The sequence below is a fragment of the Gallus gallus genome, chromosome 1, assembly GCF_016699485.2.
Source record: "Gallus gallus isolate bGalGal1 chromosome 1, bGalGal1.mat.broiler.GRCg7b, whole genome shotgun sequence".
Classification (NCBI taxonomy): Eukaryota; Metazoa; Chordata; class Aves; order Galliformes; family Phasianidae; genus Gallus; species Gallus gallus.
The window spans coordinates 24,234,679-24,257,915 of NC_052532.1; positions in this window are offsets into that span (position 1 = coordinate 24,234,679).

A 23,237-nucleotide genomic window follows, 5' to 3' on the forward strand; every position below is an offset into this window, starting at 1 on the left:
ATGTTCATAAGAAGACTTCTTTTCTAGAATAATTTTTTGCTGAAGATCACAGTAACAACAGAGCAGATGCAGCTGATTAATTTCAAGCAACATTATAGTACAGCTCCAAGTATAATTAAGGTCATTACTGACAAGCCCTTTCTATTTAAAGATGAATCTTTTATGTCATCTAAAACCTGCATGTCTACTCAGATTGTCTTGGACTTTAACTCTGCTCTGTGGCTCATAAAGAAAAGCTGGTGGTTCAGCCTGGGGATCATTTGAGTGAGATTGCAGATATGCAATCTCCAGGTCCCTTACTTCATCAATTTTTCAAATTCTGCTATATTTATTGTGTGCCTGTAGGGCTACAGCCATGAGTTCTTCAGAGCCTCAGTTGCACTTGACATTTATTCTGGAAGGCCACTGGAAATTGCTGCTCCTTTGGAAAAGTGACACTGGAATAACACTAGAATTCAGACTTCAGTTGTGGTGCTTTTCTTTATTTCATTTATTTATGTTTTGTTTAGACTAGACTCTTTATGGTATAGGATAACTCCTACTGTCTGGTCACAAACCTAGAACACAATATTCAGAAAATTTATCAGAAAGAGTGATGAGGCACTGGAACAGGCTACCCAGGGAAGCAGTGGAGACAGCATCCCTGGAGGTTTTCAAGAAATGTGTAGATATGGCACTGAGAGACATGGCTTAGTGGGCTACTGGTGGTGAGCTCATGCTTGAGCTACATACTCTTAGTGGTCTTTTCCAACCTCAATAATTCTATGATTCTATAAAAATCAACCAATGACTTGTAATTATCCATTTAAAACTGAGAAAGACACACTAAGAACTATTTCATAATTACATAGATAAAAACCAAGGGCTAAAAGAGATGATATTGTAACTTTAAATGTTTCTCGTCTGAGTGAGGAGACAAGTACAGTTTGCATTTTGCAGACATTGTGCACTTGCTCCAGGTATGAGACAGTACAGATGTTCTACAGTGTATCATTTTACTCAACTGCTGTTTGGATTTTGGTAAGAAAAAAAAAAATGTCTTCTACCTTAGGGCACTGGGAATACTTTCTGAAAATGAATTCATGTGGGATTTTACAATCACTGTTTTGTCTTAAGGCTTCTCTCCAGTACTGAGGTTTCACAATCAATCCTAAAGGTAGTGCTCAGAATTTAGTCTGTTTTCATCAGCCTACTTTCTGTTAAGACATCTCCTAATGCAATCAACAGTACTCAGGTATTCTAAGTCCTAAAAAATCTCCCTAAAAAATATGTTAGCTTTAATCGAGTTTTGAAAAATTTATGCAATGTTAGAAATCTATTCATTAATGTTTTCGAACTATTGGCTTAAGATGAACACAATGAAATGCTCAACATATGGAAGATCAGAAAATCATTTTATATTATACAGTTTGTATTTTGTATATTTTTATTTTATTTTGTATTTTATATTTTACATTTTACATTTATACACTCAGTTTTTACATATGTTATGTATCAATGTAAAAGAATGTATTTCCCTTTAATTAGAGAGTTTAGTCTCATAATGTATATCATTATAAGATAAAGAAGAAAAGCAAATTAGAAATCTATACAATGACAGGGTATTTAATAATAATAGAAAAAAGCGCAGCTGGAACTAACTTGGACTAACAAAGTAACCCATTCCCAACTAAAAGATTGACATACCTCCTCTTTTTTTTTAACATAAGTAATTATTAAAACCCCTTCAGTAGTGGATGCTGCAGAAACTCATCCAGGTTATCTGTCTCAGTGTTCAACCATTCTGAGTGTCAAAATGTATTTTCCTAATGCATCCCCTACCTCCTCTGTGACTCAGTTAAAGCCTTCACTGTCTTCTCACTTGTACTTTAAGATGGTTTCTATGTGTTGTCTCAGCTTTTTTTTTTCTTTTTTTTTTTTTTTCCTAGGCTAGTGATCCTTGAATTCTCTTTCACAGGACAGTTTTCATGGAGTTCTGATAATTTCTGATGCAGTATCCTTGATGGCAGTATGTACCACTTTGTTGCATACTGACGGTGCAACAATAATCAGATTCCAAAAAACGATCCCTGCTCATTGCTCACTGGCTGGCTCCCACAGCTAAATAAAAGCTCACGAATATAACAGTAAAACAAATAGCAGCACTGCCTCTTGGCTTTGTGTTTTTATCAGGATAATGCACTTAACCATATCATAATGTTACCTAAAAAAAGACAGTGGATTTAGAGATAAAGATAATATGATCTTGTAATTTGTTTTGCTTCCCAAAATCTAAAGATCCAAAAGCTGGTTCCATTACATTTTTCATCAGATAATTTCAGAAAATACTGCTCAATTTTTTTTTTATTATTTTTAATCCCTTTTTTTCTATTAAAAAAAAATGAAATATCTGGGACAGATTATACTGAATGAGGAGATAAAAGTTGAAAAACACAGATCTTTAGTAATGTGTAATACCTCTTAATGAAAGCTTGTCTTCAGAAAACCAAGTTTGTTTTGACAGTTTTAAACTCCTGGTTTAAAATAATTAAGAAGGCATTGTCCCTAGGTTGGGGCTGATAAAGTATAAATCTCTGAATAGAGATATAATCACCACAAACAATAACTTTGTCAGTGGTCCCTTATCCACAGTTCTGGATAAAAGTTGTCATTCAGTTTAACAGATCCTGATTTCAAAATCTCTTATCGGTTACCATTAAAGTAGGAAGAGAAGATATAATTAAACATTCAGATATTAAAATTATTTAGGAAAAGCATATCCCATATTTTAAGAAACTCATATAGGGAATTGTCCTTTGAAATTTTCAAAGAGAAGGATCAGTCTGTGTAACCACTTATCTACCTGTCTACATTGGAAAATGTGACTGTGAAAAAATACTCCTGTACTGATTAGAAGGCTGCTTGTCTGAGAAAGAGAAGCTTTAAGAATTTGTGTGAGACACGGGAGTTAGAGGTCATTGGAAATTTGTTTACCGGTAGCCATGACAACTTGAGGGAAGTTTCTGTAGACTTTTAAATATTATTATGCTGTCTCAAAAATTAATCTGATTCACTGGAACAGAAGCACTTTACATGGAGACACAAGCTATTCCGGGATATTCAGAGCTGTATCTCTGACTGCAGCGGTGATGACTTATGCCTGTAAGAACATGCTCAAAAGCTCTACACTGATGGCTGTTTTAGGATTTCTGCCTATCCTAATCAAAATTAATGCACATAACTTGTCCACTAGTATGGCCATCTGTTAGTGTGGCATACTGCCCACGCAAAAGGTATTATGCCAATTTCAGTGTTCCAGCCTAAGAAGGATTTGGAATGCAACAAATAGAGAAAATGCGCTGCATTTAAAAAACAACAACAACAACAAAACAACAACAACAACAACAACAACAAAACAAAGAGCAGTCTATCTTAGGGAATCATACAGCAAGGGCTTGCAGTCTTTCTGATACTTTAGCAGTCTGTGTTGCAATGTATGTTTCATCTACCCTGAACTGCAGAAAGACTAAATACTAAAAGAGCTTTGTAAATTGTCAGCAGATTTCTGAGCTATCGAACAGATGGTGGCTCAAGGAAATGATTCTCCTCTCTCTCAGTGCTTTTAAGACCACATCTAGAGTACAGGTCTAGACTCTGGGTTGGCTTCTCAGCTGATCAACTGGGCAAGATTTGTGGGGGGCCACAAAGCTGGTCAGAGGCAGAAGCACTAGCCCTGTGAAAAGAGGCTGAGGGAAGTGGTCTTGTTCAGCCTGGAGAAAACACAACTTGAGGAGTACCTCACAGTAGTTTTCCAATAATTCTGGAGAAATCTGGAAGGAAGACAGAGTCAAGCACTTCCCCAGGAGTGCATGGTGGGAATTTTAAAGGCAGGGAGCATAAATAGGAACATGAGAGGTGGATGTGGAAAAGCTCATTTTGCCCACGAGGTTAGTCAGTTAGTGAAATATCTTGCCCCAGAAAGTTGTACAGCCTCTATCTTTAGACACTACCAAAACAAGACTAGATAAAGCCTTGAGCCTTCTGCTCTGACCTAAGAGCTGAGCCTGCTTTATGAAAGATGTTGTTCTAGAGACTTTCTGAAGTCCATTCCAGCTTGGATTTTCCTACATGTAATCAGTGAAGAAGATGGTGTTCATTCAGAAGGGTCCTTAAAATACCACTTTTCCTGCTTTTGTCTGCCTTGCAGAAAGCTTCATGAAAATAGAATAATATCTTTTCACAGAACTTACTACTAACAACATGAATAAGGGATTCAAGATCCTGACTCATTGATATTAGTGTAAAGAGAGAGAAACTAGCTGACTGTTTGTTTTCTGTGAGACAACAGACAACTCTTGATAAATAGATTTCTTTCTGATTCTTCTACATGAGCACTGATTGCTGTAGAGATAATTCCTGACACTGGATGTTGCAAAAATGTCCATGAAGAGGATGTATTTGTAAGTGAAGCATACACAAGACTGATTTGCTGCTACTAGTCTATGGTAAAGACAAATCTCTATTAGAATCCGATTTAAATAAGTAAATATTTAGAAAGGAGTTATACCTCAGTTAAGTGATTCTCTATCGATATCACTTTAGAAATATATTACTGTGAATATATACGAATATCATACACAAAATAAAAAAGTAATTATCTAAATTGCAACTTGTTTTAAAAAATCTAATTTCGTTGTTTGCATATCTTTCTTTAAATTGGATATGAGAAATTAGACAGATGAACTTCAATTGCGTAGAAGAGATCCATTTTATTGTACTTTTAAAATTGATATTATTGGGAAGTAAAATTGAGATAATTAGGAAACGGAGCAGACAAGGCAATATAAAGAACATATAAAGAAAGAATATCAACAAAGAACAGTGTTATTCCTAAAACCTCTGTTCTGCTGAAGCCAGACTGTATAAACATCTTGAAGAACATCTGTGACTTCCTGACTGGATTTTTGTAAAATATAGTATTAACTTCTTTATTTTTGAACCTTTTTTAAAGAAGGGCATGTGCAGTCAGGTAGTTTTGCTCTCTCTTCAAACTTCACTCATTCAGCTAGAAGGAAACCAGAGTTTACTGACATTTTCAAGCTGAAGGGATGCAAATCTGGGTCCCCCAACATGAAAAATGATTATCAGTGTGTAAATGATGAACTAGAACAGTAGGTTCCATTTTGTAGACCAGAGGTTGAAGTACTGCTCTCTATGTCTGGTTTTTAGTGAATTGTACAAAATGAAAATTTGAAAAATTCCTGAAAGTTCCGTATTACAGCTTAGTGCAACAAACACTAAACCACAGAACTGTGATCGTGCTTACACCTTCTCTACCTAAACAAGCATGCTGCATTTCTTTGAACCTGGTGACTGCTTTGAAAGGAGACTGAAACCATGATCTCCACTCTGTCTTACTTGTCATCCTCTTTGATAGTATCAGTCCTCATAGTATGGAAAACAAAATCAGTTATTCTATTTTCATCTAGGCTACTCCACTGGAATATAAATAGTTCCAGCATCTACTTCTCATATTAGAAGAATGTTTGAATTCCATCAGGATGGAGGGACTTGCCTCCAGACTTGTCCTAAATATCTATGGTCATTGTGCATTATGATTCCATCTGTTAGTTCTATGCTCTGTCTTAATCCTTGTTCTTAGAAGTCTAGTTGTCCCTATAAAATCAAACACAGAGCTCAAGTGTCAAATACAATTCTAGTTTGCATTCTGGAACTTAGGAATTCAGCTATTACAGGTCCTACATCCTTTATGCAATCTTCTGAAAAGCTAAGAAAAATCAGTCTCTTACAAACTGTCAGTTAGCATCAGTATATGAATCTATATGAAATAAGCTAAGCATATAAGTGAAATGTTAAATGCTGTCATACAGACTGAAAATTTCTGAAGCCTGCTGTTTATAGGGAAAAAAGATATCTACAAAAATATTCACATTATTAAATCCTGTAATGAAGTATCTATATTGAACAATCTTGATATGAATAAGATATGTGCTTGTAAATTTGTAAAATCACACAAAGTTCACAGCAGTAAATGTAAGCTTCTCACATTCACATACATAACCCTTGCATATGGAAAAAAACACATTAGAACATCATAATATTAATCCCTATGGCAGTAATATTAGAATTCTAGAAACAACTGGTGGATTTAGTGAATCAAACTAGTTGTAAGTGTTTCACAAGCTTTCGAATAAAAGATGAGAAATGAGAAAAAAAATGTGAGATAATTAGGTTTACAAAGGAAAATAAAACCATATAGTCTATGATGATGAACGTACTTGAGAACTCCTAGTCAGAAAATCCATATACTGAGATGAGACAGTGAAGAAAAGCAGCTGGTAAGAATAGTGAGATAAGAATTAAGTATGACTTTTGGATTAAGACACAAGCAAACAATTAATAAGTAGAGTGAGGGTCCTCTCATGAGAATAACCAAAACAAGTCCAGAGTGATGAACAACCACGAACAGACATAAAAAATCAGAGAAAATTTTTCCATCATTCGTTGCAAGGAGTTCTGCAAGCATCCTACACAGCAAGGAAGACAGATTAGAATACATACAGAAATTGCAAGACCTTTAGCGAAAACCTTAAGCAATTGCTTTAACCATGAACCCATTCCCCCAAACAGTCTGTTCAGCCAACTCCCAAGGGGATCACGCTCTTCTTTAATCTTCTGCATATGTTCTTGCATCCACTGTAGTTGTTTGTGACACGCTGTGATCACCAGGGACACCATAAACATCAGCAACATTGGAAGTGTCAGCATTGCAGGTGTAGTACTACTCTTGATGAGTAGTTCTTGATCCCGTCGTCTGTCCCTCAGTTGTTCTGGAGTTGGCTTCGGTTTGCCAATGAAGAATTTCTGTAGAAAAACTCGCACCTAGACTCAGTTTTTGCAGATATGTTACTTATATCTGGTATTACTTTTCGCGATGATACCCACAGAATTTTCCCAGATTCATGATGTTTAACTGCCACATACCTGACAACGGATACCCTTTAGCAAGCCCTTCCTGAGATCAGGAGGCCCTGACTGGCCTCCCCCAGAGGGGCACTGTGCTCTAATGTGGCCATACTGGCCACATCGGAAACACAGCCCTTGCTGCTGCAGCGATCTTTGCTGTCACGGGCCAACAGCTGCAATTATAGCTGTGGCTAGCCCTTCATGAGTTAAAGGAGCCACCTTGAGCTTATCTAAGACATACTGAATAATTTCTCCCGGGGTATTAAGCGTACTCAGGCTGGCTCGCAGCAATGCCTTAACATTGTCATGCAATTTCTGTTGCAAGCATTCAATGATCACTGGCCCTTGAGCCGGTTTCAGGAGATCAGACTCCTCTACAGCAGCTAAAAGTCTGTCTGCAAAGCTTTGAAAAGATTCATTCGGGCCCTGGGTAATATCTGTGCACGGAGCAGGTGGTTCGGCCTTATGCACAAGTTTATTAAACGCTTCCACCATTGCATCTGTGGCCGCTATTAGCTCCCCCAGTCTTAGTTTCGCTAACTGGCCCTGGGGTGAAGCCACTCCCACGGCCTTCCCTGAGAGCCGCTGGATGCTGGTCCCATGCAGGGAGCGGCGCGGGCCAACCCCCACCGCTCTGGCATGCCCCCCCAGCTCAGCCATCCAGTCCGACTCCCATAACGTATACTGGATCGGCCTGAGCACCACACGCACTAAGTTTGTGATGTCTTTGGGAAGGGGAAGCCCCAGCGCAGCCAAAGTTTGTAGTGCGTTTAACATCAGAGGCGATTTCAGGCCTCTTTTATCCATAAATTCCACCAGGCGCGCAACACCCCCGGGGTCAGGCGGCACCCATTCGGGACCATGATCACTCACAATCACCAGGAATGCCTCTGGAACTATACCCTTCCCCAAAGCCTCTGATCTAATCCGATTCCAGTCCGTCATTTGATCCTTCCCCCTGCACTCAAAGCCAGTCTCTTCTTCCTCCTCTACTCTATCACTCGCACTATCGCCCCTGGGAGTGACCAGAGACCGTAGGCTATGCCCCCTGTCCTGATTCATCCATACTGGATCTTAGTCCCTTACTACAATTCCTTATTTGGCTCCTATTGTCTCCTCATTCCTTCGCCTTCCTATCTTGTTTACTTCGTTAGCAAGGACAGTCTGTCTGAGCACAACAGCACCCTTTCACTGTGCTTAGGGAGAGGCCTATCCCATACAGCACGTATCCCCGTCTTGTTGCACCTACTGCAACAGCTGCTGTTATTCAAATATCTGTACTGAAAGCAGCAAATCAGGGAGTTTCAACCTTCCTTAGAAAGCAGAACCACAGAGAAATCCCCCCGAGTGACAATTTTCCAATTAATAGTAAAGATCATTTGGGACTCCATTAGTAACTCACTCAGGTCTAGTGCATACAGAACGTACAACAGTAATGAAGCTAACTAAATTGTGATGAAGCAAAAGACTACTTTAGTCTCCATTGGAGCTGACTCCTAAAATGTGCTTTTGAAGACAAGCATAATAAGAGAAAATAAGTGAAGATGCAGTCAAATATGCAGAAGGGGGTAGTCACTTATGAAAAAATGTTACAAGAATTGCAGTCGGAAGGACAAACTTCAGTAGAATACATCTAAGCCCTTGAAGCCAATCTTTTCTCTTTCTCTTATTTATTTATTTATTTATTTATTTATTTATTTATTTATTTAGGACTAAATTCTTCTGAGATGAAAGCATGAAGGAAGAATAGAATAGCACAGAAAAAACTATTGTTAAGTATCTGACACAGTCTACTACTCTTATGCTACCAAACCAACTCACAGACTGGAATGAATTTACCAAAATAGCACATACAATAGAGGCAGTTACAAGAGAGACTGAAAGCCACTGCTGAAAGGAAAAGGATGATAAGGAAGTACACTAGAGCACAAAGAGAGATAGGGTAAGATCCGATCAGATTTTAGACATCTAAATAAGATCAGACATGGAAAACATACATTGCTGACATATGTAATTGTCATAGATTTTCTTCAGGTATATAAGCATAGAAGGAAAATTGTGTACAAAAATGAGCCATATTCATTGTCATTAAGAATCATTTAATTTCAGTAGATTTACTCAGACATTCCAGCTCATCTATGTAACATTCAAGGCCAGATTTTGCCCATTTAACTAACACAAAACAATTCCAATTATTCACTACAAATTATTAGTTGTAAGTATCTATACTTTCAATGGGAACTTCAGTTCTAGAACTTCCCAGGTTTTCAGAGGTTTTTCTTTACAGTTTGCAAACTTTAAAAAATAAGAAGTGTTCTAGATTTTAAAAAGTAGTGTAAAGTGGGAAAAATGAAGAAATAGAACTCCATCACACCAAATGTAAAAAGCCACAGGCTGTTTCATCTCCAAAAATATGTAACATCATTAGTGGAGTTGTTACTCCACAGTCAGTGGGGAAAAAAGCTTTACCAGTGGGTTTTCCTAGTATTTTATATGAAGTCTTTGGTTAAAATGTGAGAGTTCTGGATCATAATCTAAAATGATAATGGACTGCAATAATGAGAGATTTTTTGCTGTTTCCTTTACCATAGTTCTCAGCCTCTTGGATTCCACATGCTTAAATTCTATTATCTTCCCTTTTCCTGAAATATCTAATTGTAGATTTCAGCCCGACTTCTCTAATTATTTGCTGTTCTTAAATCCCATTACTTCTTTTGATCCAATGTAACATCTTGATCCTTCTGTATTATTCAAATCAAGTGTCTTCCCACCGTTTCTGCCTCTTCCCCCAAAGGTGACAAGTTATAAAGGCTTTTGTTTTCAGGTCCTTCTGCAAGTCTTATGGCAGTTAGACATGAGTGGTTTGCTGATTTACAGTTGCTCACTACTTACTGCAAGTGGAGATCACTCACACGGTTCTTTTAGAGTAGTTCATGCAGCTGTTCAGGAAAGAACTGTTCAAGTATATCCACCCTGGCCTTGAACACCTCCAAGGACATGACATCAACAGCCTTTTGGGGTAAAATATTCAAGCAATTCACCACTCTCTGTGGAAAACTTTACCCTGACATATAATCTAAATCTCCTTTCCTTTTGTTTAAAAACATTCCCCCTTGTCCTATTACTGTTTACCTGATTAATAAGCTGGTTTTCCTCCTGCTTATAATCTCCCTTTAGATATTAGAAGGCCACAGTGAAGTCTCCCCTGAGCCTTCTCCAGGCTGAACAAACCAAGGTCCCTCAGCCTGTCTTAGTAGGATAAGTCCTCCAGTCTCATCCTTGTGGCCCTTCTCTGGACCCCCTCAAAAAATCTCCACACCATTCCAGTGCTGGGGGCCCCAGAACAAAAAACTCCAGGCCCCACTAGGGCAGAGCAGAGGAGAACAATCCCCTCCCTTGTCTTCCTGGCCTCCCCTTTTTTGATGCAGCCCCAGATAGTTGTCCTTCTGGGCTGCAAGTGTACACAACTGGCTCATGTAACATTTTCCTTCTGCCAGGATCCCTAAGTCCTGGGCTATTCTCAAAGAGTCCTTCTCCTAGTCAGCATGCATATCTGAAATTTCCCCAATCAAAGTAATATTTTTTCTAACTTCAGCAAGGACTGTTATTCCAGTCCCTTCTAACTAAATGCCTACTTTCAGCCAGTTCATACACATCATAATTCTTCAAAACAGTTTTAGTAGGGTTTGCAGATGTACAGTTGAAACAATTAGTTCTGTACTGATGTGGTCAGTGGGATGGGAGCAGCAATGGGAGCATTGGCCATACCTTAAAAGGAAAACAAAAAATCTATGAGAAACCTACACTGTTTTCCTCTGCTTATCTAATACAACTTAGTTTTAGTTTTATTACATGTTTCATTTTAACAACATTGCTGGAAAATTATAAAAAAGATGAGTTTGACATTATCAGTGTGAGCAAGTGTCTTTTTCTCAGATTTTCATATCTCCTACGCATTGAAGATGCCTAGTAGGCAGCAGGTGATGATGAATTCATAAAATAAAATAATAAATAAATAAATAAACCAGTTATAGCAACAGTTGGGAAGATGGATCATCAAGGGTTTTTGTTCTCAAACTGATATGGAGCTTCCTTGATCAACTCAAACTTTACTTTACAAAGCACAGCTTTTGTGTAAGATGACATTTATACAGTGCCCAAGTGTTTATTTCTTTACTTAGAAATGAGAAATCCAAAAGGAGTTTCTTTGTGCCTAAAGGGTTTCAAATACATCCACCTCAGGAAAACACCCTGAGCACCTTATTCCAGGCAGCGGAGGAAGTGGCTTAATTTTCAGTGCATTTTGTTTGAAAGAGTCTTCAGCCAAAAAAAAAAAAAAAAGTGCTCTAATAGTCATAAGTTTTTCACAAGTATTTATAATGAGTAAAAGAACAATAAATAATGACTGTAACAAGAAACAAAATCCAGGATTCCTACAGATTCACTTATTCTTGTGGAACCGTCATGGTTTTCTGTTGTGCGTACACTTCAAAAAGCTCCCTGGATCAAGACTCCTTGGTATGACAGTCCCAACAATGCTTATTCGTGAGCTGTAGATAAATGCAGGTCTTTTTTAGGTGCTAACAATTTCAGCTCTCCTGGGATGCACAGTACTAGCATTTTAGGTGCAACTCATACGCGGGAGGTGTTTACAGTTCTTCACGTACAAGAAGTTAGATTGCTTTTAGAGAATTTTTGCATTACAACTCAACATTGCAGATATATCTAAGTCACACTAAGTGCCTAAATTCTCTGAATTAATAGCAAATGACAGCTTTTCCCCAGCTGAGCTAAGGAAACTAAAGCTGCAGCCAGACTCTCTGAATTTTGATGCTAATCAGAGTTAAACTTCAATAAATATACTGCTTGAAAAAAAAAGAAAAAGGAAAAGAAAAAAAGAACTCCCCAACCTGAAATAAAATATAAAAGGGCACATATTTCTTACTTTAAAAATTACTCCCTGTGACCTGAAGAAAAGGGGAAAATGTCAACACGTAAAATGACTAGTCTTATCAAGGAAAATGAAGCATATTAATTTCCTTTATTCTAATAATTGTCAACAATTTGCTTCAGTTCCCTAGATAACATCCAAATTGTGTTTCACTATTATACACAATAATAAGATGTCAGTTGCTATAGTTAACCCTTTTGACACTCTGAACAAGCACCTCTGGTGTAAGATGCTAATGTACCTTCTTCACTCAAGATTAATTATTTATTGATGTGACAAATTTCTCCTTAGAAAACTGACAAATATGACAACACCTGTGCTCAGTTTGATCCCACATATGATTCAATCTAATGCATATTCTAAGTGCAGAAGGATAGCACGCAGAACACGGCTTTTTTGCAATATCACCATTTCCTGTTGATTTATTGCATCTAGATAAACCAAAATAAATATTCTAGTTGTTTTTAGAGCTTTATTTTAATCTGTTTAATGTAAGAAATGGACTAGAACAATGAAAATCTAAGGATAAAACTAATTTTAAGTCCTTCCTTAGCACTTTCCTTTGTTTATCATAGTCTTCCCTTGCTAACATAACCCAGAAAGGCACAAACTGGAATAAGCAGAATAACTAACGAATGGGTTTAACTTATAAACATTTATATTATTTATATGTATTTTTATGTTTATTTTTATTTGTATTTATATAAATACTACCTTATCAGTCATTCCTAAAGATTTACCTTAACACATTTTATTAAGGCAACGATCTTAGTGAAACAGCATCTGTTACATCCTTCTGCATAGACTGATATCTTTTACCTTTGATTTCTACACCATTTCTCAAATGTCTTAGCACAAAACCATGACTGATACTCCCATTTCAAAAACAAAGGTCGAGGAAACTTTTACCCAACTCTTCCCCATTTCTGCTTATTTTTTTTTTAATGGAATTAACCATTCTGAAAGCTCCAGAGTTACCAGCACGTGATTATGAAATATTGGTCTCTTCAAGTAAAACACAGGTAAGTACTTCAGCCTCCCTACCATTTACAGTTAATCCTCCCTGGAAAGACTATAACATACTGCACTATTCCAGACAGTCCATTCTGTGAGACTATGTATTTTATAGCTATGATAATCGTTAATAAATAAGGTTTTTTATAATTTGGCAACACATTGTCAGAATTTACTTCAGTCATCTGTTATAATCTCATGATTTCCACTCACTGTACTATTTCCTCCTGAATTAATAGAGAGTCTAAACTGATATTATAAGCTTCATATGTGACGTACGAATATGTAGTAGGAAATACAAAGCTGTTCTAACATCAAACAATGTTTTTGTAATGTACAAGGTAATAACAACTTTATTTTCTCGTTATTTAAATGAGTTAGGTGGCCAACATAACACAAAATCTGAAAATCATTTTGGAAGTAAAATACTATAGATTTAGTAAATGCTGAAACAACATTTGGAAATTTAAGAAAGAAGTGTAAATTAACAACAACAGTCTTGTTCTTCACAAGGATAAGAAAATCACTCAGTCTTTCTTGATTTTCTTTTGAAAGTAGCAACATGTATATAAGACAAACTAATATGGCTTACTAAGCAATTTTAAAACGGAGGTCTCTCAGTTTCATATGATTCACTTTTAAAAGTAGTATAATCAGAATTATATAGTTTGTGTCACTGTATACCATTAGAAATCATATTAAACTTTGTGAGCTCTTTAAAATACAATTGAATTGTGCTTGTGGACAATCAGTTTACTGAAGTATATTGCTTTAAAATTAGTAGGTTAGGTGTTTTTACTGTTATCAGAAGAGCTCATCTTCTCTAATTCTGCTGATCAAAGCAGTGTTATGAAGAGAAGATTACACAGGCCTGCACCTAGGAGGCGTGCTTCAAGATGAAGCTTCCACAGCTTCTCCAGGTAACCTCTTCAGAATTCAACCACCCTCACAGTAAAAGAGTTTTTTCTTACTTAAATGAAATTTCCTATGCCACTTTGTGTCCATTGCCTGTTAGCCTTTCACTAGGAACCACCAAGAACAGCCTGGACCCGTCTTCATTACTCCTTCAGCACACATTAGGTAAGATCCTCCTAAGCCTTTTTCTTCTTCAGGCTGAACAATCGCAGCTCTTTCAGCCTCTCTGTATAACTCACATGCTCCAAGCCCATCAGTGTCTTTGTGGCCCTTCGGTGCACTCACACCAGTGTATTAGGGTACCTCTTTTACTAGGAAGACCAGGACTGGACCCAGCAATTCAACTGTGACCTCTGAAGTTCTTAGGAAAGAATGATGATTGCATTCTTGATTTCCAGGTCATGTTATACAGTATCAGGCCAGGAAAAGCTATTCATCCTCTTGCAAGGACACATTACTAGCTCATGTTTAATCACTGTCCATCATAAACTACAGGTCTATTTCTACAGAGAAATCAGAAATCAACTTCATTTTCCTCATGGGGCTCATAAACTTCATTGATAAAAGAAAAAGACAGTATTTTTGTCTCTTTTCTGGAAAAAAAAAAAATCTATTAAAGTCTGTTTGGCCCTAATTTTTTTTTATTTTATTTTTATGAAATCAATAGGTGAGTTAAACATTAATAATTATACAATTAGATTAAAGCACAGGAAATACTTAGTATGGTTTCCTGGATTAAGTGATACTTTCTCTGTAATAACAAGGTAAATAGAATATTGACAGTGCAAAGCATGTGTGACAGGCATTTGTGAGAAGTCACAACAAATTGCCCATCTACTTAATATGAAGTATCACAAGGATGGATTGCAGTGGTTTACTCTTCCTTGTCTACGTTTGTCTGTGTGTTCTTTTGATTGCACAGATTGTTTATGGGTTCATCATTGCAATTCCAGAATATTTGGTCTGTCTTTTTCAGTTTATAAAGAGTAGTTACAGAGCAAAGTATTATTGTCATATGATCAAGGAAAATTTGATGGTACTCTTGCTTCTTGTTCAGCTGTAACCTGATGTTGATGTATTGCTTACATCCCCTGAGTCTCTTCTTGATGAACATCTCTGTTACCATCCTTGGCGGAACTTCAGTCACTTGAAAATATATTTATACAGAGTTACATATTATTTATGAAAATATTTGCCCAAATTCTCCTTCCATGTGGTCTTCCACAAGGCAATTAAAAAGAATGAAATTAGTTGAATGTGGAAGAATGTTTTGCGTTTAAGTCTTCAAGTCTTCAAATTGGATAACTTGGGGAGGTAGTAATGAGCTTTACAGTCTTGTCTCACAACTATAGCCCTGTGGTGAGAAAGGTAACTATAAATACTGAATGGAGTTTGTGCATGACTGGACTGTGTGCCTCAGTTTTGAACAGATGGATAACGGGACATGTACTTGCATACATGCAAGTAGAGAGAGTGAATAGCTGAAAATAAGTTAGCTTGGCAAAAAAAGTGTCAAAACAAGCAAAATGGTTAGAATTAGGAAATGCATTAGAAAATATTCAGTCTTGGCCTTGAACAAAATGAGAAGCATGATATCCTTCTGTGACTATAAGAGTCAAGATTTATAAGGCTAGAGAGAAGTATAAAATGAGTGACACAGAAATGATAGTTCAAGTCCTAAGTAGTTAAAAGGAAATAAAAAGTATGTAGGCAAGGGGCAAAAGACATAGAGTCATATGGGAAGAAAGAGGAAAGGATAATACAACCAGAAGAGATGCTTAAAAAAGAAACATAAATGTTCATGATCTCTGAAGGTATACTAAAGAAAAAAAATGTATTTAAAAACAAAACAAAACAAAAATAAAAGTGACCCAGAGTTTTTAAAGCTTTTAATTCTGTTATTTAATTCAGATTCAAATCCAAAGGAGATACCAGATCCCTGCATCTGTGAGGGTCAGTGCACTCGAAAATCATAAGAATTGCCTAAATACTAAAAGAAAAAAACAACTATTATCATGAACTGTTTGAACTGTTCTATCATTCTAGAGGTGCTGACAAATAGACAAATTGAGCAGGAAATGGAAAATAAAGAATAATATTTTTTTCTCTCTCTATATATATTTATACACATTTTTTTTTACTTATATAAATAATGACTGTATGCATTGTTCTTCAATCTAACAATGATGAGATTACAGTGGCTTGATTGACATTTTTTGGAGAAATGGGAAAGGAGGAGAATGTGAGCAAGAAAATTAAGTTCAGATCATGTCTGAAAATCTGTGGTTTCCAATTCTTTGAGGAAGACTTATCCAGTAAACTTCAGAGCAGAACTGGGTTGCTCCAATGCAGGAATTTACATAAAGAAGGAAGTGAGAACCTTCTCATCTTTAGAAAAGGTGAGAACACAAGTTTATATTCCTATTCTCATTGCAATCATTGTCATAAGGACAGATTCTTTTTGTGACCTGCTGTGTTCTCATTACATCCTTTGTTGGAAGAAATGTAATCAATACCTCATGCATTTTGCAAAGCAAGTGTACCTAATGATGGCTGTGGAATGCATAGCTTATGTGAGCATGAGCAACTAAACACTATTAGATACATTAGACCACTATCTTTTCTGTACTACCTTGTTCTTAAAATAAATATTACAGCAAGATGAAATATAACACACTGTACCATGTGCACATTTTCATAATAATAATCATAATGAAAGGGTGTAGTGGTAAGACATTTTTCAAGCTCAACTGTCATTTTAAATGAAAATAATTAGTTTTGGGCTCTGTCCCACACGGCTCACACAGTCTTCTGGTAAAAAAATACACACATGTTAAAAGCTGTTCTTAGGAAAACAATTTATGAAGATATTATACATTATGTTATGCAGTTCTGAAGGTGACTGTTGACAATGTAAAGGAATTTGGAACGGCAACAACAACAACAAAAATGGAATTACAAAGATGTGGCATCTGAAAATATGAACCAAAAGAGTTATTATCATAAGGATTTCAATTTCCACCTAAATTACAAAAAAGACTGTTGCTGATTTTCATGAGAGCAAGATATGATTAATTTAAATAGTAAATAGCAAGATGATTGAAACAAAATAATAAGATAACAATAAAACAATAGGGGAAGAAAAATAGAATATCTCATCTTCCAAATACATTATATTATCCCTAACACTTCATTCCCCATCTGTGTATGCAACACCCTGAAGTATTGTTTCATATATTCAGAAAAAAAAAGACAAGGTCCATATGCAAAAGAACAGCTTTCTAACTAATGAATTCCTGTTACTTTACAGTCTCTTAGATTCATTGTATCTTTGTGGCTAGAAAAGCAAATCATAAGTAATCTAAAATTTTAACATTCACTGGGGTTTCTTGATGCTTTCTATTTTTGGGTCACAGAGCTCATATATAGCAATAATGGAAAATGTGTGTCCCTGTCAGTTTGCCACAATCCTCCCTTCCAGCCTGCAGATAACTCACACTTATTTTACAGTGAGCAACTCAGTGAGTTCTGTTGAAACTAATGTCCTCCGCTTCTTCTGTTCTGACAGTTATTCCAGTTAAAACACAACCTATATCTCAGGTATGCTTGCTTTTCATGACAGAACATTGTCTTTGTTCACACACTGCTAGTGTGGCATTATGCCAGATTCTTGGTACAATAATAAAATTGATTCTGTTTTCTATGTATTTCACTCTAATTGAGTGAAAAGGTTACCTGCATGCAGACTAATAAATCAGGCTGAGATGCAAGCACAGATGACACCAAGTTTTCTGGGTTTTTAAAATGTAATTTTTAACACTGTCGTTCACTGTCGATGGAAGAGTGATTTCCAGTCTTTCGGCTTACCTTGTCATAGCTAGAAATTGTTCAGGAGACCTTGAGGGCTGTTGAAATCAGAACAAGTTTCTCAAATAAAACATCTATAGTTATATTTCAGATAGTAAACTACTGAGCTGAATGTGGGACTTTGACCATTTTAGAAGCACATCTGTATTTCATTATGGAACGCGCTTGTCATTTAACCAGTGACAAGAAGTCAATATCCTATTTACTTTTTACTTCAAAGTGTTTGCAACCTAGAATCATTGATTCCATCTATGATAAAAATTGACGTTTGATGGCAATCATCTTTTTACCATTAGTTTCCCTTGCAAATCAAAGAGAAAAACAGTAAAATACTTTATTCGTGTGAATGTAATTTTATTATTCGGATAAAACAGATAAGTTGCTTTTTCAGTATAAATCAAAGATTGAAAATTATTAATTTCATATTGTTTCTTGAATTCATTTCCTTATTTTTCAAAAGTATTTTATTCAATTTATCAGTCTACAGTGTTGCTTAGAAGGTTTTAACACTTCTGTCAACCCATGTTTTCTTGAAATAATAGCAGCAAAAGACCTTGGCTTTAGTCTTCAACAAGAAATAAAATGAGAGAAAATAAGCTATCTTTGGTGTGCTATCTGCACGTACTTTGGACCTCACAAAATTTGACTTTTTTGTTGAATAGCTGTCTTGGCTTTATGGGCCTTACCAATGAATGACAACTATTTACCTTCAAAGACTTACGCAAATGAAAATCCACTGAGCATTTTGTTCTGAAAGCTGCTTAACTTCTTTTTACTGGCTTCAGTAAACATCAGGAAAACTCAGAACAGTAACATGTTGTGAATTGAATAAAAACAAATGCTGTGGGTTTTTTATTAATTTATCAAGTCTGACTGAAGTTCAGATCCTGCAACACCTTCTAGAAGAGCAGTCACTGAATGTCATATTTTCTCAACCTTAATGATAAGATGCTGGTAGAAAGATTAGACAAATCTCCAGAACCACAAATAGTTATTTCACACCATCATGAAGAACATTTATGTCAGAAAATCCATAACCTGTTGATTGTCACAAACTGGCAGTCAGTATTACTGAGAGGCATCCATATTCCACCTGTTTCTCATAGGTTGCTTCTGCAGTTGCTGTTTTCCAATGCAAATACCAAGGTACTAAGTAGTAACTTGTCTTGAAGGGAGTCCCAAACATGAGCTTTTTATCTGATCAAGTACAGATATTTTTGTGTGTTTCCACTGTCATATCTGGTTTGGATGTACTAAAGATCACATTAGAGTGAAACCAATTGAAATGTATAGATAAATTCTGAATGACAAAGCATAATACTATGAAAAGTATTTGAAATCAGGCTTAGTGTAATTTCTATGTAAATATTCAGAATACATCCTAGAGAAGTGTCCATCTTACAATCCAAGAACAACTTATAACGACCTATAATGACTTATTTATTCAAAACAGACAGTAATTATTGTTTGAAAGATTCAACAATAGATTATGATCCAAAGACTTCTAGTTATTGAATTTCTGCTCATCATCTGCTCATTTTCATAAAAAACACTAAGTATCTAACATTTAATATAAACACTACCAATATCAGCAGCAGATTCATTTGGCCTGCTGGACTCCAAATCAAACCCTACTGGAATTCAGGAACAAAACTGAAAGGGTGCATAAGCCATATAGGTCATATGTAGACATTTTTTTAGGTAGACATAGGCATCTTATTGTTTTAATATGTAAATTAATCCTACTGCAAGTGAATAATAGCTTGGTATTATTGCACCAACAACAATTTGCTAAGTCCTAAATGAAAAATCTGCTAGCATAGAAAATGCATTTAAAATGTACCTTCTCAACAGCAAAGTCATAAATGTAATAGGTTTTGAAAGTATTAGTTTGTTTTCCATGTGTGAAACAAAATAGTGTCTTGAAATACCAGACAGCATTTAAAAGCACAGTGATTCTATTTGACTTTTTATCTCCTTAACATATGCTATATGCATATAAGGATACATGCTAAATAGACTAAATAGATTAAATAGACCATAGAAAGTTTTTAATTTTAAAATTATATATATTTGTTTGAAGAACATCCCAAGGTGAATAAATATGTATTACCATGATATCTATTCCATTTTACTGACATGTATTTGCTTATAAAACTGTGAAAGAGTAATATAAGGACATATATTATTTAATAATGTATTGCAGTGATAGCTAGAGATTAGAAATGAGGAAACAAGGTCCCACTGAGAAAACACATTTTAACGAAAATAATTCCTCTTCACAAAGGTTGAAGTCCAAAATCCAACAGTACAATTGTATGTTCTGTCATACTTAGGAGAGCTTATTATAAAAATCAAGATATCCATCCAACAGTATTTTTTCTAAATTCAGGGTAAAAAGTCAAATCACATACATATGCCCAGTAGAGAGATTTTAAAAAGAAATCAGAAATTTTGTATCTTGTACTCAAATTAAGTATTCCTTATTGGCTATATTTTACTTAGATTTGCTGAACTAAACTTTCTGGATTTATCATTCATATGTATCCTCCTGCCTTATTTTTCCTAACAACTTATGTCTCATATTAGAACATACGCACCAAGTTCTTATCTCATAATCTGTCTTCCCGAACAATAGTTATGCCGTGAACTGAGTTGACATTCATATTTGTTCATATGAGAATTTGTAGAAGCAATATATTTATTTTTCACAAGTTATCCACTGAGTTATTTTGAAAGTAATAATTCTAGTTTTCAATTTTCATGTAGGTAGACTTTCCAGTAGCTTTCACTACTACTGTAGTTCACTACTGTAATTACTGCAATTACATCAATAAGAAATGTTTTAAAATATAGTTATTACTCAGCTGAATATCTCATAAAGGATATGATTTTACTTACAAATGAAAAACATTTTTATGAAATTACTTATAATCACAAGAGGTAACTGCAAAAATAAGTGCACAATAAAAAATGCATACATATTCAAATACACTGCATCCCAACTAAGATGTTGCTGCATGAAGGAAGTAAATCTTGAAAACTCAAAGGCATTAAAACTCAGAGGTTCTGACTGTGGTAGAATATATAATTTCTCTCCAAGTATGAAAATTTGTAGCATAAAAACTAGAAAAATTAGTTTTTAACATAGAACCCATAGAAGCTCACAGTATGTTTTTAACTATTGGTAAGCAAACCAAACAAAAACCATTGATGCCTTCTCTAAAATCAAACAACATAATTTGTCTCAGAACCATTAATGAAAAATCCTTATATCACTTCCCTACTATGAATCTTGAAGTAATATTGGAAAAAAATAATAGCAATAACAAAAACAAAACAGGTGTACCTGTGTTTGCTTAATAGTGATATCTTTTCTATTTGTACCAACAAAACACATTTGAACTGCAGATTTGCTCTCTGCATTGAATACCACCAGAGCACATCATCTTCTATTAGAACACCTGCTGCAAGCAATAACTGTATTACAGTTGCCCCAGTGCTGAGTTATCTCTCTACAAGTCCTCTAAAACACATGCATTAGGAGAAAAACATGAGATGGTCTTTATTGTCTTTCTCCAATAGTTTCTCAAAGCAAAAAGGATGACCTGATATCAACAGCTTTATATTAAGAAAGACTACTTATCTTAGCAAATCTCTCATGTGATCTGATAGCACTGAATTAATTCACCATCTCTTTCTTTTAAAATAAGAGGGAAAAAAAGCCAACAAACACATGAGGATAATAAATAAACAAACAAAAAACCAATCACAACCACTTTCATATGTAATATCAAACATTTCACTCTCAAATTACAAATTGTTGACTTGTAAAGACTTACCACAGACTGTTCTTATTCATTACTCAGTAGAACAAATAGGTAAAGCTGAGCAAAACCAATTTTCAGCCAATGTTTGACAAAGGCTAACCTTTGGAGATAAAAAAAGATGGAAACATGCTGTTCTTTTTTATTGTTAAAAAAAAGAGAGAGAAAAAAACCTTCCAATTAAACTTGTGAAAAATATAATATGTTATAGAAGTTCAAAAAAGAAACAAAGTTTCATTGTGTAAAATCAGTTTACTTTATTTAACTAAAATCTTTTCTTTTTTAATGTACACTTTGAGGAGTTTTTTTGTTTGTTTGTTTGTTTTTCAGGGTTTTTAGTGTTGCTTTTTTTTTTTTTTTTTGAACGACCAGAATTTGTTTTTCATCTGTTCTCCAGATATTTTTGTCAAAACTGAAAGCAGTAAATAGAATAAAATACTTCATTTTCTTACTAAGTTAGAAATCACTTTAATCCAAGAGTTTGTTTTAAACTATTATTTTAGTACTGATTAACCCATAGGAGAAGAATTTACATGAAAAAAAAATATGTCTAATATCACTAAAATAATATTCGGAGAAGGACTTGGGGGTCCTGGTGGAAGAGAAGCTGGACATGAGCCAACAGTGTGCGCCTGCAGCCCAGAAGGCCAACTGTGTTCTGGGCTGCATTAAAAAAGGGGTGGCCAGAAGGGAGAGGGAGGTGATTGCACTCCTCTACTCGGTTCTTGTGAGGCCCCATCTGGAGTAGTGTGTCCAGGCCTGGGGCCCCCAGTATAGGAAGGATGTGGAGGTCTTGGAGCGGGTCCAGAGGAGGGCCACTAAGATGATCAGAAGCTGGAGCACCTCTCCTGTGAGGAAAGGTTGAGAGAATTGGGCTTGTTTAGCCTGGAGAGGAGAAGGCTCCAGGGAGACCTCATTGCGGCCTTCCAGTACTTGACGGGAGCATATAAACAGGAGGAGGAACAGCTGTTTACGAGGGTGGATAGTGATAGGACAAGGGGGAATGGTTTTAAACTGAGACAGGGGAGGTTTAGGTTAGATATTAGGAGGAAGTTTTTCACACAGAGGCTGGTGATGCACTGGAACAGGTTGCCCAAGGAGGTTGTGGATGCCCCATTCCTGAAGGCATTCAAGGCCAGGCTGGATGTGGCTCTGAGCAGTCTGGCCTAGTTGTTGGTGATCCTGCACATAGCACGGGGAGTGAAACTCAGTGGTCACTGTGGTCCTTTTCAACCCAGGCTGTTCTATGATTCTATGATTCTAAAACAGAATAAAAGATATGGTGACTTAATATATACAACCAAGAGTGTTTGCACACAGTACAACCAAGAGTGTTTGCACACAGTGTGATCCAAAGGAGAATCTAGCCCGTTAGGTTTTTGTTCTTGTAGTGAGGAGATCTATTCATACTTAGCAGCAATCCAGAAAAACAGTGTGATTCTACAGCAGGGCTGGAGCCTACAGGTCTCCGAGAGAACAGATGGAATGTTTGAAAGGTAGGATTTCCGGCTAAAACAATGAATTTCTGTACCAAGTTGCAGTGACAGCGTAACTAGCAATGGGTACATGCAATTGGTGTGTTCAAGTCCAGGTTGGATGGGCCCTGATCCAGTAGGTGGCAACACTGCCCACATCATGGTATTGGAACTGGGTGATCTTTAAGGACTTTTCCAACCCAAGCCGTTCTATGAATCTAT